This window comes from Xyrauchen texanus, chromosome 13, assembly GCF_025860055.1.
Source record: "Xyrauchen texanus isolate HMW12.3.18 chromosome 13, RBS_HiC_50CHRs, whole genome shotgun sequence".
Lineage (NCBI taxonomy): Eukaryota > Metazoa > Chordata > Actinopteri > Cypriniformes > Catostomidae > Xyrauchen > Xyrauchen texanus.
The window spans coordinates 1,043,396-1,059,811 of record NC_068288.1 but is presented as its reverse complement, the minus strand read 5'-3'; the positions used below and the strand labels follow the sequence as shown (position 1 = coordinate 1,059,811).

General features: G+C 35.8%; 1 protein-coding gene across 1 annotated transcript in view; it reads left to right on the top strand.

Annotated features, from left to right (window-relative positions):
• Positions 1–13,854: 13,854 nt before the first annotated feature.
• LOC127653640 (kelch-like ECH-associated protein 1B) overlaps positions 13,855–16,416 on the top strand; it is a 45,625-nt gene continuing 43,063 nt past the window's right edge. Inside the window, exon 1 of the mRNA XM_052140406.1 lies at positions 13,855–13,912. The gene's annotated coding sequence lies outside the window, so the exon portion shown is untranslated. The remainder of the gene's footprint in view (positions 13,913–16,416) is intronic.

Sequence of the window (16,416 nt, the reverse complement as noted above, 5' to 3'; positions counted from 1 at the left end):
AATAAGATACAAATGATACAAAACGAAATTAAATTTTTAGAAAGGCTTTCTACAAAACAAAACTTAATGATGGTCAAAATTTCAGGCAGAGGAGTACCAAATCGCCTGGCTGAGGGTGGATGCAGAGCCAAGATTGATGAAGTGTTTCTGCCAAATGCCTCTGTTGCAGCAGATATGTATCATCAAGAAGTTGGGTCAACTCTGACCAGGTTGTCCATGTTTGGCAGTAATCCCATCACATCAGTAGAGGACAGAGCCAGTGTGGAACAGCACTTCACAGAACAGTGGCCTGACATTTCTGTTCTTTTTGATGAGGCAGTGAACTACAATGGCACACCTTTCAAAAATGCGTTGATGTGTCTAATAAACACAACAAAAAGATTTGCCTAAAAATTGTTCATGTTTTATTGATTATCTGATGTTTCAACGATTTACTTAATCAAAATAAATGCATGTAACAAGCTAAAATTTCTGTAAGTGTTTCCATGCATATTGGAAATATAATTTCAATAACATCTTAGTGAAAGCTACCCTACATTTCAGATGACAAATGTGGATATTTGTAGGCCTATGAGATTATTAATTCATGATTCAAAAGTGTAACAGTTGTTACTTATTTTTATATATTTGATATAGTCTATTGGTGAAGTAGCTTTTTTAATATAGAACTGCTTTTGAAATTATTATACAAATGTAAAGTCATTCTGTTGGATAATATTTGTTCCTTAGTGTAAAATGGAAGTATATGGTAATTTTATTATATGAGCAAAAAACTATATGCTGTAACAGTTTTAGAACTAGACAAATCTCTGCATTAATAATATGGTAATAAATGCATTAATAGGCTAATATAAAAATTGCTGTGTTTGCTCGGGATTTGAACCCGTGTCATGATCGTAACGTAAGTTCTACCACTCGGCCATGAGTGTACTCACTGAGAAATGCCCAAACATTCGTTTCTCCAGTGTGTGTTCGCTCACATTTCATTCGTTTCATTCCTCAATAGAATAGTAAAAAAATATCAGCTTAATTGCACCTAATTTATTTTTGTTTGTTTATTTGATTTTTTTTTTTTGTTATCGCGCTGCTCCCCGGCCCGGGGAATAGGCTTATGTCGCCAACCGACGTCAAGATAGGCCTACAATATGAAATATATAGGCTATATATTGTTCTTGTCTCTATTTTTTCTATTTTTCTGGGCTAAAAATGTTTTATTCTGTTTACCATAGTTGTAGTATTTCATCTTTACTGTTAATTGACATTAACCCCACTTACATTTCAAAATGCGGCAATTGCTGCTGTTTTGCACAATATCCATTTGCGCCACCTCCCAGTAAACACAGAACGTTCCCCTAACGTTCCCATATGGTTCTCATTTGGTTATTTTTTGGGGAACCAAATAAGAACGTTCTAGGAACGTTCTCTGTAGGTTTTCTTTTTTATAACCTAAAGAGAACGTTCTGGGAACGTTCCCTGCAGGTTGTTATTTTATAACCTAAAGAGAACCTTCCCAGAACGTTCCCTGCAGGTTATTTTTAGGTTTAATTTTTATAACCTAAAGAGAACGTTCTGGGAACGTTCCCTGCAGGTTGTTATTTTATAACCTAAAGAGAACCTTCCCAGAACGTTCCCAGAAGGTTATTTTTAGGTTTAATTTTTATAACCTAAAGAGAACGTTCTGGGAACGTTCCCTGCAGGTTGTTATTTTATAACCTAAAGAGAACCTTCCCAGAACGTTCCCTGCAGGTTATTTTTAGGTTTAATTTTTATAACCTAAAGAGAACGTTCTGGGAACGTTCCTGCAGGTTATTATTTTAATATCACTTACCATTAACAGGCAGTAGAGGGCGCTCATATTTAATATTTATAGGGTTTCCTTACCATTTTCCTGGAATGTTTCAGGTCTTTAAGTAATTTACTACTCAACAGATGACTTGAATCAGGTATGTTATACCTATATTATAAATTATAATATAGAAATGATATAAATTTTAAAGATTAATGGTTTATTTGAAAGATTTTTCATTTTTATGGTTTACAATTACATACACTGTTGGGCGAAATCTATTTGGCAAGACTGAACAAAACAACACTACAATTTCACTACAGAGTTTAACAGTTTTATTAAAACAATAACAAATGGGAGGGAGGTTTTATTTCAACAGGAACAATAAAATAAAAAACTGACTCTGTTGTATTCCAGATGTGTTCCTCGGGACACCAACCCCAACTGCTGAATACAGGGGAAACATTATTGTGCATCATTCACCTGTCACCCATCTGTGTCCTTCATGTAATGCAGCCTCCTCCCAAATCAGCAAAATGATAAACCGAGGAATAGATGAACACTTGCAAAAGTAGAGACTGGCCTAGTGGTGGATAACCTCACTTTGCACCATTGAGGCTTCCAGTGGATAAAGCAATTTCCAATTGACTACATGCATCAAACCTGCCTAGGTGTTTAAAAAGAAAACACAACATTAGTATCACTAAGGTTGTAATTTTCTAAGAGATGTACATTTATGAGGGGACACTGAAAAGTGAAAAGAACTGACCTGTGCTAGTTTGCTCTTTATACACTGGCAGCCAATGTATACCATGTGACCAATATAACCCAGTTGTAGGTTAGAAACAAAAAGATTCATATGAATGTGATTTTTAAAAGATCCGATTCACCATTACATCCTACAACAAAATATATAACAATTACAAATGATCCATGAGTGTTTTAATTTTTATAATCTTAACATTATTCACCTCAGAATGCTATGTCATTTTACTTTACCATCACGGTTCACTGTAAGGTTGTTGAATATGATGTGCCACACCCCCGGAAGTGATGTCATAGCCATATAACCTATTTTTTTTTACCTTAAGACCTCTTTTAACCTCTTTCTGAATTACTTTACTAGGATTTTTATTTAATTTTAAGAGTAAACACCCACATTTCTAAAAACTTTCTTAGGATTTTGTCACTATAGCTACTCTTTGCAATTATAATTTTTATGAATACGGGCCCAGATGTGCTATTACAGTAGTCACAGTCAAATCCAGACTCAAAACACATCTGTTTAGCTGTGCATTTACTGAATGAGCACTGTGCCACTGTTCGTACTTTAATTATTCTTATTTCTTTTGATTATTTTAATTTCTTCTATGTAAAGCACTTTGAATTACCATTGTGTATGCAATGTGCTATATTAATAAACTTGCTTTGCCTGTCCCTGCATGTTTCATTCTAAAACCTGTAGAAATTTCCTGCACATATTGTCAATGCATAAATAAAACAATATCCTGCAAAAAAACTGCAGGATTCCTGTACGTTATTTTTGTATGCAAAACGGTTTCATTCACAACTAATTAACATATGATGCACCTTGCACTTCTCTTACATGTTTGATTTACTTTAAATTCTATAAGATAGATTTCATCACTGCATTTTAAAAATTTTAAAGCTCCTTTAACAGGGCCGCGTGCAAAACGCGTTAGACAGCTCTGGGAAAGCGCTCACAATCCCACAAATTATCACACTATGAAAAAAACATACATTTCCACATATTATTCCATATCATTCTACTTACTTCTCAAACATTTGCACATCAAAGCCGAATGCTTCCACCATAAGGGCTGCCACGCGTTGATAGAGTAAACTCGCGTGTAGCTGGTTAACCAAATTAAGTTAAGAATTCTTCGCTTGCATGCATGCTTATGACGACTATAGCATATATCGCCACCTATGGGTTGTTGAATATGTATTATACGTTATGTGTATTTCCCATCCCGTCCAGGCAGGTACCCAACACCCGATTCATTTTAATTGTTAATTAATTTCGTAAATCTAGCCAATTTAGTTAACATATTTATATTCAAAAGTTTATATATAACTTATATTTACTAAATTATTGTGGTATATCACTTTTTGAAAAGGTAACGCAAGGTATCATTATATAAATGTAGCCTACATTTTAAAAAAATATAATAATAATATAAATATACATTTGTGCGCGTGCCATTGTCCGCGAGCGGGCATATATAAGCAGGGGTTGTGACCACTGCGCGCAGAACCCGGTTTTCATTGTAAGTGGACATCCTATTCTACCAGCATTTTTGAGGTAAAGTACTTTTTACGTAACTGATTTTACTTTTAAAACATACGAACCCCTACAAAGGTATTACACTTACAAATTTGAAGAAAGTAAATAATAAAATCTAATTATAGCATACTAGTATAACCTAACGTTATAGGCTATAACGTTAGGCCCCTAACGTTAAGTTACTCTAACCACATAAATAAGATAAATAACTGCCGCTTTCACCTAAATGAACATTTTTAATTGTCACAAAATTGATTAACTGTCTTTTCCAGTAAATGTACCCCTACTTTTCACATAAACAATGGTTTTCCGGTTTTTTCCCCACCGTCCACTAGTCGCTATAATAAAATACCGTTAAATGCCGTTAAGTCTGTGTGACGTCATTTGGGATAATAACCCGCTCATTTTGAAATGAACTTTTGCGTTTCATCAGTCATCATGTCTGTGATGTTATCGTTACTTTAAAATAAATAAAATATACAATTATTAATAATATTATCTTTACTTTGTATGGAAAGCCCACAGGCTTGGCTGCGAGCGCGTGAGCGCTCGTTGTTTGGCTGCGAGCGCGTGAGCGCGCCGCTGGTGGTGTACGCGCCAGCGCTCGCAGCTAAGCCTGTGGGCTTTCCATAGACGTGGCTTGTAAAGATGAGATCAGATCTATAATGAAATCGGCCATCCGTCTGTCTGTCATATTATTATTATTAATACCACTACATTTAATAATATTTAATAATATTTATAATAATATAAATATTGTTTTATTAATAACAATAATTATTATTATATTTTATTTCAATCATTATTGTTAGCAGTTTTAATAATAATAATTATTATTATTAGTAGTAGTAGTAGTATTACTACTACTTCTACTATTAATAATAGTTAAACTCAAATAATAATAAAATAAGTTATTATTAGTATTATTAATACTATTCATAATTATAATGACAATGATAATAATTATATTTTATTATTACTGTTAACAGTATTAAAAATAATAATACTAATTAGTAGCCTAGTAGTATTTTCAAGAAGGAAAATGTATTTTACTGACTTAATATGGTTTCTTGTTTGTTAGTGGGTTGTAAAGTCTCATCAGATGCATTACTGCATTCTTCTCATGCATTTTTTGATGCAATTGATATATTAATAAATCAAGAGCCTTTATTAACTTTTGGAATTAATACCATGAAAATAATTATTCTCTTCTCTTTTTTCAGTATATATTGCAGTCTGATTATTGTAAGTGATAAGTAAGCTAGCAGTCATCCTGATTAGTCAAAAATTATTGCCGAAATTGAATGCATTTTAATTTGTACAGATATATCTCACTCATATTCAGACATGTTTCTACTTTCTCTCCCGTTCCTTGTGTCAACAGCAGCTAACTACACCCCAAAGGCTCTTTTAAGAGCCCTAGCACAGAGCGACTTTGTCTTTGTAAGTAGCCTATACGTTTTGAATGCCTACCAGAAACATTCATTTAAAAGTTATAAGTCAGATGTTGACCTGGAGACTCATATAGATTTCATAATTCAATTTGATTCACAAGCTCTTGCAGTTTCTGATTTTTTTCGATTCATGATACCAATGTATTTACCTAAACCAACCCAATGATTATCTTTTTTAGATTTTACATCGTTTTCAAGAGTCAGCAGCCACTGATCAAGGTAAGTGACAAATATTAAGAGTGGTGACCTTCATTAAATTGTTGTTAGAAAAACAGAAGCACATTCAGACATTAAAATATTTACAGGCTTAACAATGAGTGAGGACAAAATAGAACGTTCGAGGCAATATCTAAGATCCTGGAGAGCAACTAAACGTGTTCTTCAAAAAATACAGTGGAAACTTAAAATACTCTATCATTTCTGGTCATACAGAAAATAATAATACATCGTGAAAAGATCTTGGTGAAAAGATCCTGAGTGGAAGATCCTGTGGATCCCACAATATTTTGGCCTTATAATGTATTGTCCTATAAATATTGTATAAAAATATGTATAAATATTTCCAAACAACATTTTACATGAAATCAAAAATGTTGGATTTAGAATGGACTCAAGATCCATGAGGCAACGCTACACAAGGCAGTGGAAATATGCCAGGAGGTCACTGGCTGAAAGGAGTATTGGAGAAGAATCAAAATGGCATCCAATAACAACTCAACACAGTCAAAGTCATGTCAACATGGATGAAAGAAATTATAATGACAAGGATATCCAAAGTGCTTTTGAGAGTGTAGAGTCTGGAGTCAGTGAGCAGAAAAGCAGTTCAGGGCATGAGAGTGTGGGAAATGGAGACAGTGAAGAGAAGTGCAGTTCAGGACACGAGGGTGTGAATAATGCGGTCAGTGAAGAAGACTGTAGTTCAGAGCCTGAAGATGTGGATGAAATGCCTCCAGCCTCACTCACAACGTTTCTGCAAGAGTGGAGTATGAAACACCTCATTACTCATAATGCCATTGATGACCTTCTGAGGGGACTTAAAAACCATGGACATCCAGAACTGCCTTTAACAGCAAGAACCTTGCTGCAAACTCCAAGACAAATCAAAACAGTGACAAAGTCAGGGATGGGGTGTGTTCATTTTAACATTAGAGAGAGTCTTAGTGAGCAGCTGCAGCACTACCCGAAAGAGATGACAGAAACAATAACAGCACTGGAGATATCATTTAATATTGATGGACTGCCGATTTTTAGAAGCAGCAGGACACATCTATGGCCCATTCTCTGTGCCATTCATCTGACACCCATCAGAGTTTTTCCTGTCACACTGACATTTGGTCCTTCCAGACCAACAAATTTGGATTTTGTTGAGGAAGCCATAAAAGACATTCAGGAACTCCTTGACAATGGTTTGGAAGGAAAACAGATCAAAATTAGATGTGTTGTCTGTGATGCACCAGCAAGAGCAATGGTGAAGAAAATCAAGCAGTATTCGGGTATTTTGGGTGTGACAAATGCACACAGAAGGGAACATGGATATCTAGGCGAGTGACGTACCCAGAGGTAGACAACCTCACACTACGCACCAATGAAATATTTCGTGCTGAAATGACCAGACGTCAGGAGAATGAGGCCACTCCAACATCTCCCTTTTTGAGGCTCCCATTGGACATGATAAGTCAATTCCCAATTGACTACATGCACCAAGCCTGCCTGGGTGTTATGAAGAAACTCATTACAGAGTGGGTTAGAGGAGACAGAAAGGTGCGAATGTCTGCTGGCCAAATAAATGAGGTGACCCAAAGGCTGCAGTCACTCAGGAAGGCCATCCCAAGCTGTTTCCAAAGAAAACCAAGGGGTCTAGAGGACATAGATAGGTGGAAGGCAACTGAACTGCGACAATTTGCTGTATACACTGGCAAGATAGTGTTAAAGGGAATTCTAGCAGACCAGCTGTACGACCATTTTATGGCATTCAGTGTTGCATTGGGCCTTCTTCTTTCACCCAGCTTGGCAGTGGACTACAACAACTACAGCACTGAGCTGATGACTTACTTCGTGGGAAAAACAAAAGACCTATATGGCGACCACTTCATGGTGTACAACATCCATTCAATGGTACATCTACCAGCAGAGGCGATGCATTTTGGCAGTCTTGATGCTTGCAGTGCATTTCCATTTGAGAACTATCTTGGAAAGCTCAAGCGACTCATAAGGTCAGGAAAGCAGCCACTTGTTCAAGTGGCAAAACGGTTGATGGAGATTTCAAAGTCTTCACAGACTCAATCTGTGGTGGTCACAAAGTGCAAAACCGCAAGACCAAACAATGCCTTCATTCTTGGGGAAGGAAAATGTTGTGAGGCCATTGAAGAGAGGGTTGTGTTGGACGAGTCAGGTTCCCCAATGGTACTGTGTAAGATTTTCAAAAATCGGAACCACTTTTCAGGGAACCATGTGACTCACGAATAATTGGCTGTTTCAAAGTGCAGTCAAGGCAATCCACAATGACACTTGTGCCGGAACAGCAGCTGACAAGAACTGCAATAATGGTGGAAAAAAACCAGGAAATATTGTTTTTGGCCATCCTGCATGAACTTTAACTCTCGCGCTCACCCTCACACACACACACACACACACACACACACACACACACAGCCAGAACAAGACACATTTATATAGCCCACAACCTAACAACAAAATGTAGAGAATGTTTAGAACATCATTGTAACAATCTCCTGTATTGTCCTACAGCTACACTGTAAAAAATTGCTGTAAAATACGGCCACATTTTGACAGTAACATGCTGTTTTCCATTAAAACAGTAATATACCGTAGAAAAGATGCATTCTGTGTGAAATTTGTTGTTTTCGAGAAAGTAGCGCACGGAATCACCGTGTTTTGCACCTTGCAAACAGGTAGGCCAAAAAGGGAAATAATATAATTCAAGCAATTGCAAGCTGTTGAATGACTGTACAGAACTGGTTATGTGTTCACCTTTATTAATTGCTTAATTTTATTATTATTTTAATCTCTTAACAGATGGAAAAGAAAACATTTGCAGTGGTGGAATTTGCAGATGACAGTTCGGTGGAAATCATCCCAACCACATGGCTGGAGGAGACCACTGAAGTATGCTTTTGTATTCAATTAACTTTAAAGTAACATTAACTTACAATATTAAAATCAGATTAATAAAATACAAACAAAACAAAAAAAGCTTCTTTTTTTTTTTTACAGGGATATTCTGTTACTGGACATTTCTGAACACACGGCAGTTGGTTAAAAAAAGTGCCATGCCTGACAAACAAAAATGGAAACGGTTCCGTATTAAAAAAATTTGGCTAAGAACAGGTACAACAGGATTAAAACAGGTCTATAGACTATGTGTATTGTCTGTAACTCGTGAATATGTTGTTGTAAGGACCGCCTATTTACCAAACAATAGCCTTACAATGTTGTTTACATTTTTTGGTTTATCTCTAAAATTACTTAATGAAATGTAATATTCTGGCAACAATCTATATTTTCCAGACTCATATACAAAAGCATCCCAGAAATGCCGGCTTGTTGCAGAGACGTCTAATTTGGAAACGGAGGACACCTCAAATAAAAAGAGGCAGCTCAAAAAGCCAAGAAGATTTCAGTCTGAAACTGACATCTCCTCAGATGGTAAATGTTTAAATCACACAACATGCATGTGAAAGGTCAGTTTATTTATATTGTAAGGGCTGTCTGCAGAAAGTCACAGGAGTGCTCCAGTGGAACATAATGACATTTTTTAGCATTAAGTAATTATACTTTTTAACATTTGGAAACGTTATACATTACAACGTGATTAAAACTGTGATTAAAAAGTAATTAAAACTGAAACTGTTAAAAATCTATAAAAAAATATCTAAATACCAAGTCCACTGAAGAGCAAAATTGTCAATTACTTTTTTTATACATAAAACATGCATTTTGCTATAACTTTTATCTTTTATACTTTTTCTATATATTTTAGATGAGGGCAGATTTATCCCAATTCAGGGAAAAAAATTGTCAAAACCTGTTCCACCCAAATGTAAGTCATGTAATAATACATGTTATTCACTCATCCGCTTTAATTAGTTTTCTAAAACTCTGAAAATTCAAAGCAACCTGCTAACATTTAACACTTTTCAAATTTCTGGTGTGTTTTTAGATCAGCCATTTCCCCAAACATTCCCACAAGACAAAGGTTTGCAGAATATAATACTCTCCAGTTTATTTATTTATTTAACATATAAGGTATCATTCAAAATATATTTAAAGCAATATATTACTCTCTCTCACCCACAGAACGACAAATGACAAGATCTCCGGATTTATTCAGTAAACAGTTGAATGATATTAAACTTTTTCAATGTTTATTTATACCTGCAGCTCTATAATAAATGTTATTTTTACAGCAGAAGAGTCATTACCAGAGTCTTCAGAGACAAATGTGTCTCCCCTCCATCAAGGTGTGGAAATCAAAATGTATTGTGTTCTATTCATTAGCATGTAATACTTTGTAACCTATTTTGTTGTTTGTTGCAGTGTCAGATCTCCTCCTAAATGAGCCACAGAATTTAACTGAGGAAGCCACAAAAAGTAAGCTACAGTAGCAGCTCTTCGACACAAACATGCCTGCATACATAGTGTTTCCCACAAAATATTATAGGAGTCTTAGGAGTGGACCCCTCTGGGTCTGGGGGCAAGGTCCAGTCCAAAAAGTGGAGGTGATTAGGTATTATTAGAAGTGTACTGTCATGCGGCCACGTCTAGATAATGAATGGCAAAAACTGCATAGACATTTAAGGAACGAAATTTGTCATGTTTATTATTTCTCCATAGACTATCGCACAAAAGTCCTACAGAGATTGCAGGAATTATGTGAAAATCAGCAAGACATCCTCTCCTTGCAACGCAGTATACTGGCTGCTGTGGCTGTGCCAGGTGGCGAAGCAGAGGAGGAAATCCTTGCTGGGCCATGTCAAAATGTTGAGGCTTTTAAAGAGTTGGACATTGCATTGAACAACAAGGAGAAAAGGACAAAGATGGTAATAAACGTAATGTAATAAGCAGAGGCTGTGCTGTATCGTGAATTCACGGCTGAAGGGCGTTATAGGCACGAGGTGAAACGGAGAAAAAAAGACCAAAAAAAATGTCTTTATGTTTCTACAATAATTTCGAGATTATATGTGAAATTGGTACAATATAAAAAATATATTACAAACTTTAATGGTGCTAATAATAGCGATTAATTACAAAAATAATGTGCAACTAAGTTCGTTTTTTAATCGATTGACAGCACATATACAATTTATTAACAGACACTTTAATCCTTTCAATCAGCTATTGCATGATAATTGCATTATTTTAATCTGTAGAAGCCTATTGTTCCATTTTAATAGATAATTGTATTCTTTGTTTATATAACATTGTTGTTTTAGTTGTTAATGGTGTTGTTGTTGTTTTATAGATGAACTACCTTCGCTCCCTTGGGGTGCAAATCCAGGGCAGCTATACGCAAAATGTTGCGTAAGGTGGCATCGAAAGAAGTGCTGAGTGCCTACAGCCTGAAGGGGAGGAAGAACAAACTTGCCTTCCAAGGCCTCAACATTTGCTCTAGTATAATAGGAAAGTTTCTTCTAACTCTTCTAACTTCTTTTGTGGAGTTATCTAAAAGTAACTATTTTATATGGAAGCCCGTTTTTGCCACTTTATTAACAATACAGTGTATATCTTGCAAAATCTGCTTCAAGGTGCAAAAGCGTATGTGACGAACGGATCACGAATTGACCGAGGCTCAGGATTTAAGGGAATACAGAAACTGAAATGTATTATGATTAATTATATTGATGATACGTGTAGGCCTATTTAATATAGCCTATAATGTTGTAATCCAACAGCATAAAGGGCTGCGTTTCCCAAATGCATCAGCAGGTGCAGTTGTAGGCCCATAGCATACCACTCAACCATTTTTTTCACGTTTTTCATCTGCAGAACAAAATTAATAAAGATTTCTGTTTACTAAATTCACTATGAAATGGGATGGTGGTGAATGCACAAAAATACTTTACATGTCGGCAGACATTAGAATGAATCTTGTCTTTCTGTGTACAAAATGCATTATTAAAATGCATTTTTATGTATATTTTAATACAAAATTTCGAGAAATTAGGCAGGTCCAACTTGAGAGCATCATGGTTTCAGGTCCTGTGTTCACATGTCAAAACTTGGAGTAATTTGAAAATGTCAGATGGTAATTTTATTTAATGTTTATTATTATTATGGGCGAAAACGGACTTCTAGCCTACAGGTCAACAATATGCCTACACTTCAAATCTAACTCTATTTCTAATATAAATGTATATACAATGTACGTTACGAGATTATTTAGACTTTAACAGAGATTATTTCATTCTATTTCTAGGAGCAACGCAAAAAAACTTCAAAACACTGAAGGCGACTGAGGTGGAAGACCAAATTGGATTGGCCCTGAAATTTGCCCCACACAGGACTTTAAAATGGTAAACACACTGTATCAGAATTTATTATTTATTTATTTATAATTTATTATATGCGTTCATGTTAAGTGCATTTTTGGGAAACGCACGTGGATTTGCCGCGAGCGTTCGTAACCTTGCGTATGAGCGCTCTCATGCTAGATAGCCTTTACATCGTTATCGGGAAACCCGGCCCAGGCTAGATGCGACTGTCACTTCATGACAGAAGATTGTTTCTTTAATTGTTCATCTAATTGTTTCATCTAATGTCCATGTAACTCGTTGTCTTTTCATTTTCTTGTTAAATTTGCAGATAACGGTGTTGGAGGCTATACACGTTTTGAGCGGAAGATCAGTACATTGTATATTGTATATAAATTAATTGTATATGAATCAATTTTGGTGTAAGTTACAGTTTGCAAAAAGATAGTTTTAATTAAAATGTTTGTGCAATTTTATTTATTGAAATATTTTCATGTTAAATATTCCTGTTCCTTAATAAAGTTTGTTAACGCTGTGTTAGTGACTTATTTTAGGTTGATAATTAAACAATGAATCAACAAAAACATGGATTGTGTGCTGATTTAATTATTTAATACAAACTGATTTAGGCCTACTTATTTTCTGTAATATATTGTAGGCTAATAATAATATATTCATAGGATTCTTAAGTGTTTGAGAATAAAAATGTAGAATATGTTGTTTGTAGACCTATAATTTGTGTACAGGCATATCAGAATGTAGAGGTTAGGAAAACGTTCGAGGAACGTTCTGGGAACCTTCCGAGAACCTTCCGGGAACCTTCCGAGAACCTTTCGGGAACGTTCCGAGAACGTTCCCCTAACCTATAGGAAACGTTCTATTAACGTAAAGAAAACTTTCCTAGCTAACCAACAGGGAACGTTAGAATGTTAGTTCAGGGAACGTTCTGGGAACGTTCTGGGAACCTGAAAGTAACGTTCTGGGAACGTTCTGGGAACCAAAAATTGTTAACTGGGCTGGCGGTCATTTCGCGAATGACTTGAAATGCGACTGGTTTATTTTTTCTGCGGCGATAATAGGCATTTTGGTTGACTACTGTAGGTGTTTGCCAATGACTGTCTTGAAAGGCATCCTCAAAACTGTAGTGAGCAGGAGTATAGGGACGGCAAAAGTAACCTATATTGCGATGGAATGCAATAAAAACTGTAATAAGGGCCTTCTCTCCATTCAGCCTTTTGTCTGATAACCACCGTGACAACTTCAATGCGTGAACATGTTTACATTTAGGCTATTTCAATAGATTTTTTTCAGTCAGTGAAGCCAAATAATTGGCTGACAAATAGCATGCATATAGACTATTAATTTTACAGGCTAACAAATACAGTGTTTGGAAAACTCTTAATTTGAAAAACAATGAATGCATATCCTGCCAATCAGATTTAGCCCCACCCACAGGGGAAAGTCGTTTTTCTGATTTCCGTGCAAGAACGGGAAAACCAAAAATCAAGTCATAATTTAGTTTTTTCGTTTTTCAAAAAAAACGAAAAAAAGGAGTTGTTTTCTCGTTTTAACGTTTTTATATATGAAAGCAAAAACAAATGAACGAACGATACCCGGACCGTTCACGTTAACACGTTATCTTGTATTACCATATATAAATTACATACAAATATAAAATACAATTTTATACAATAAATACATTTGTTTAAAAACGTATAGTTAATATGATTAATTGACGAGCTGCTCTGGTGTGCGCGTGCGTGCAGGGTTCGGGAGCGCGGGTGTCTGTGCTTAGTCACGCTGAATTTCTTCTTTCAAAACACGCACACACACACACACACACACACACTCTCTCTCTCGCCGCTGATGATCCGTAAGTGTGATGTTACTACAGTCTGTAGTATTAATGAGAATTGAGAAATTAAATTGCATATTTTCAGAGTTTTCTCTGTGTCGGCATAGATATATTTGCAGGCTGCCGTAGTCTGATGCTTTATTGCTGATATTAAACTTGTACAGTCATAACAGTTGATAGATATTTATTCCGCATCATGTTAATCAAATATTAAGGTTTGTGATCGTGTAGAAATGTCCGTGATTAATAGTTTGACACAACAACATTTTGCACAGAATATTTTAATACCGACTGAAGCTGTAGTTTGATTAAAAATAAGCGTTGTAAACTAATTTATCAAGTAATCTTTATGCGCGGTGCTACTGCTGTGTGTGACCGACGGAGATGTACTGAAGGCCGGATTGAGTCTGAACTCCAGCCCGGGGTTTTTAGGCGTCTCGATGTTTTAATGCGAAAATGTGCGAATATGTCATATCGTAGACACACTTTGAACGCTGTGTTGTATTTTTTCCTGCAGTGATCTGAAAGAGCAGTGACAGAGCATCTGTAAAAAAGGAAGACATTTATCAAACCGTTTATGAAGTTTCAGACTAAAAGTGTAAAATCAGTGTTATGTTAATTGCTTTTAGAATTAAAAACTGTGAGTTTAAATACTTATTTGCAGAATAGATATAAATATACATATTTCACAGACGTTTCCTGATCTGTGTTAAACTTTCCCTCCAGTTCAGTGAAAATATTGCGAATCAGGAGTTTGTTCATTACGTGTGTGTGTGAGAGAGAGAGAGAGAGAGAGAGAGAGAGAGAGAGAGAGAGAGAGAGAGAGAGTGTTTTATGTAGGCTTAGAACACACACACTCTGGTCTTTGTGGACATCTCTCTCTCTCACACACACCCACACCATTACCATTGAACTTGAGTCCAGTTGAAATCGCTCTGTCACTGTTGTTCAGTCCACAACTGTGATACTCTTTTGGAGACGGGTCACTGGTCTGCAGAGGTGGACAGCAAAGTAATAAATTTACTTGAGTACTGTACTTAAGTACACTTTTTGAGTATCTGTACTTTACTTTAGTATAATTTTTTTCTGGAAACTTGTGACTTTAACTTCACTACATTTGAAAGACAAATATCCAACTTTTCACTCCACTACATTTCTATCAAGGTCCTCGAGTAGAAAGTCGTTACTATGTAGCAGCTTTGAAAATCAGTGGATGATTTTTTTCTTCTTCTTTAAAAGGTGATTGCTTTACAGGTTTTGCAAGTGACAGAAAGCCTATCAATAATCACTTATAGCATTTTTTGAATACTGATCAGTTGGCAAAATGGAAGACGGCAGTTCCTTGGCGCAGTGCATGCACCCATGGCCATATTTAGAAAATATTTACCAGTTTTCTGAAAATGTTGATGCGTTTCATTTTAAATGTTTTTTTGCCTTAAACGAACCATATCACAGCCTTCAAAAACTTGCCGTCCAACCTGTGGAAGCATATTGGTGTATGTAAACTTTTAATTTTTTCTGAAAGCTTGAAATTATCTTTGCTTTAGAGCTAAACTTTCAGTATGAAGTATGGTCGATCAAATAATTTTTTATGGATTTGACCAGCAAGTTGCCATAGCTTATGGATACACTGCTAACGCATCGGTAAGGTTTGACAATGAAGTTAGTTAGCACACAAAAGTGTGAATTCAAATGTAAATGAGCTAAAGAGTTAAATAAATTAATATCTTGTGACTTTTAAAGTTTTGTTGTTGTTGTTGTTACCTTGCATAATTACTATAGTTATGTGTAGAGCTGCATGTTTAAATCATAAAAAGATTGTGATCTCGATTCAAACACCCACACAATCTCTTTCCTAAATGATAACGATTCGCTGTCTATTAAACCTTTGACAAAAAACATACCAGAACATTCAAATCTGCGTTGGTGCTGCCGCTGAGCCACAGAGATTAGTTATCATGTATAGGTATGAAACAGCTTCATAAACAATTTTTCTAGACCAGAGGCGGCGATAACATAAAAATTCGCTCTGGCAGCCCTGCCAACAACACTATCGAAGATTCGTGGACGCTCTGACGTAGTTGAAATAGGTGGCAGCGTTTGTTCAGAATGCTTGGTTTTGTGAATTATATTTAAAGGGGCCGCAAAACATCCAGACATGTCGACCGGTATCTTTTTGCCGACATATCACAAGTAGCATATATCCTCATGAAATCTTTTAATATATTATTATATAAACCATAATATCCACTTCACCAACTCACCTGGCACACCAACAGTTTCAGACACCTTTGTCAACACATTGTTTTTTTTATTTTTTATTATTTATATCCCTGTAAGCAAACGGACAGATCATATATTATGGTAAAACATCAGTTTCAATCAGTTTGTCCTCCATTTTGTCTTTGGAACTAATGTTTGATGGGAACCAAAGTTTACACTGTTGTGTTCTGTAGACTTCACTAGAGCGGAGCACTTCTATACTCCAATAGGTTGCCGCCGAACTGCATCAAAGCTCATTA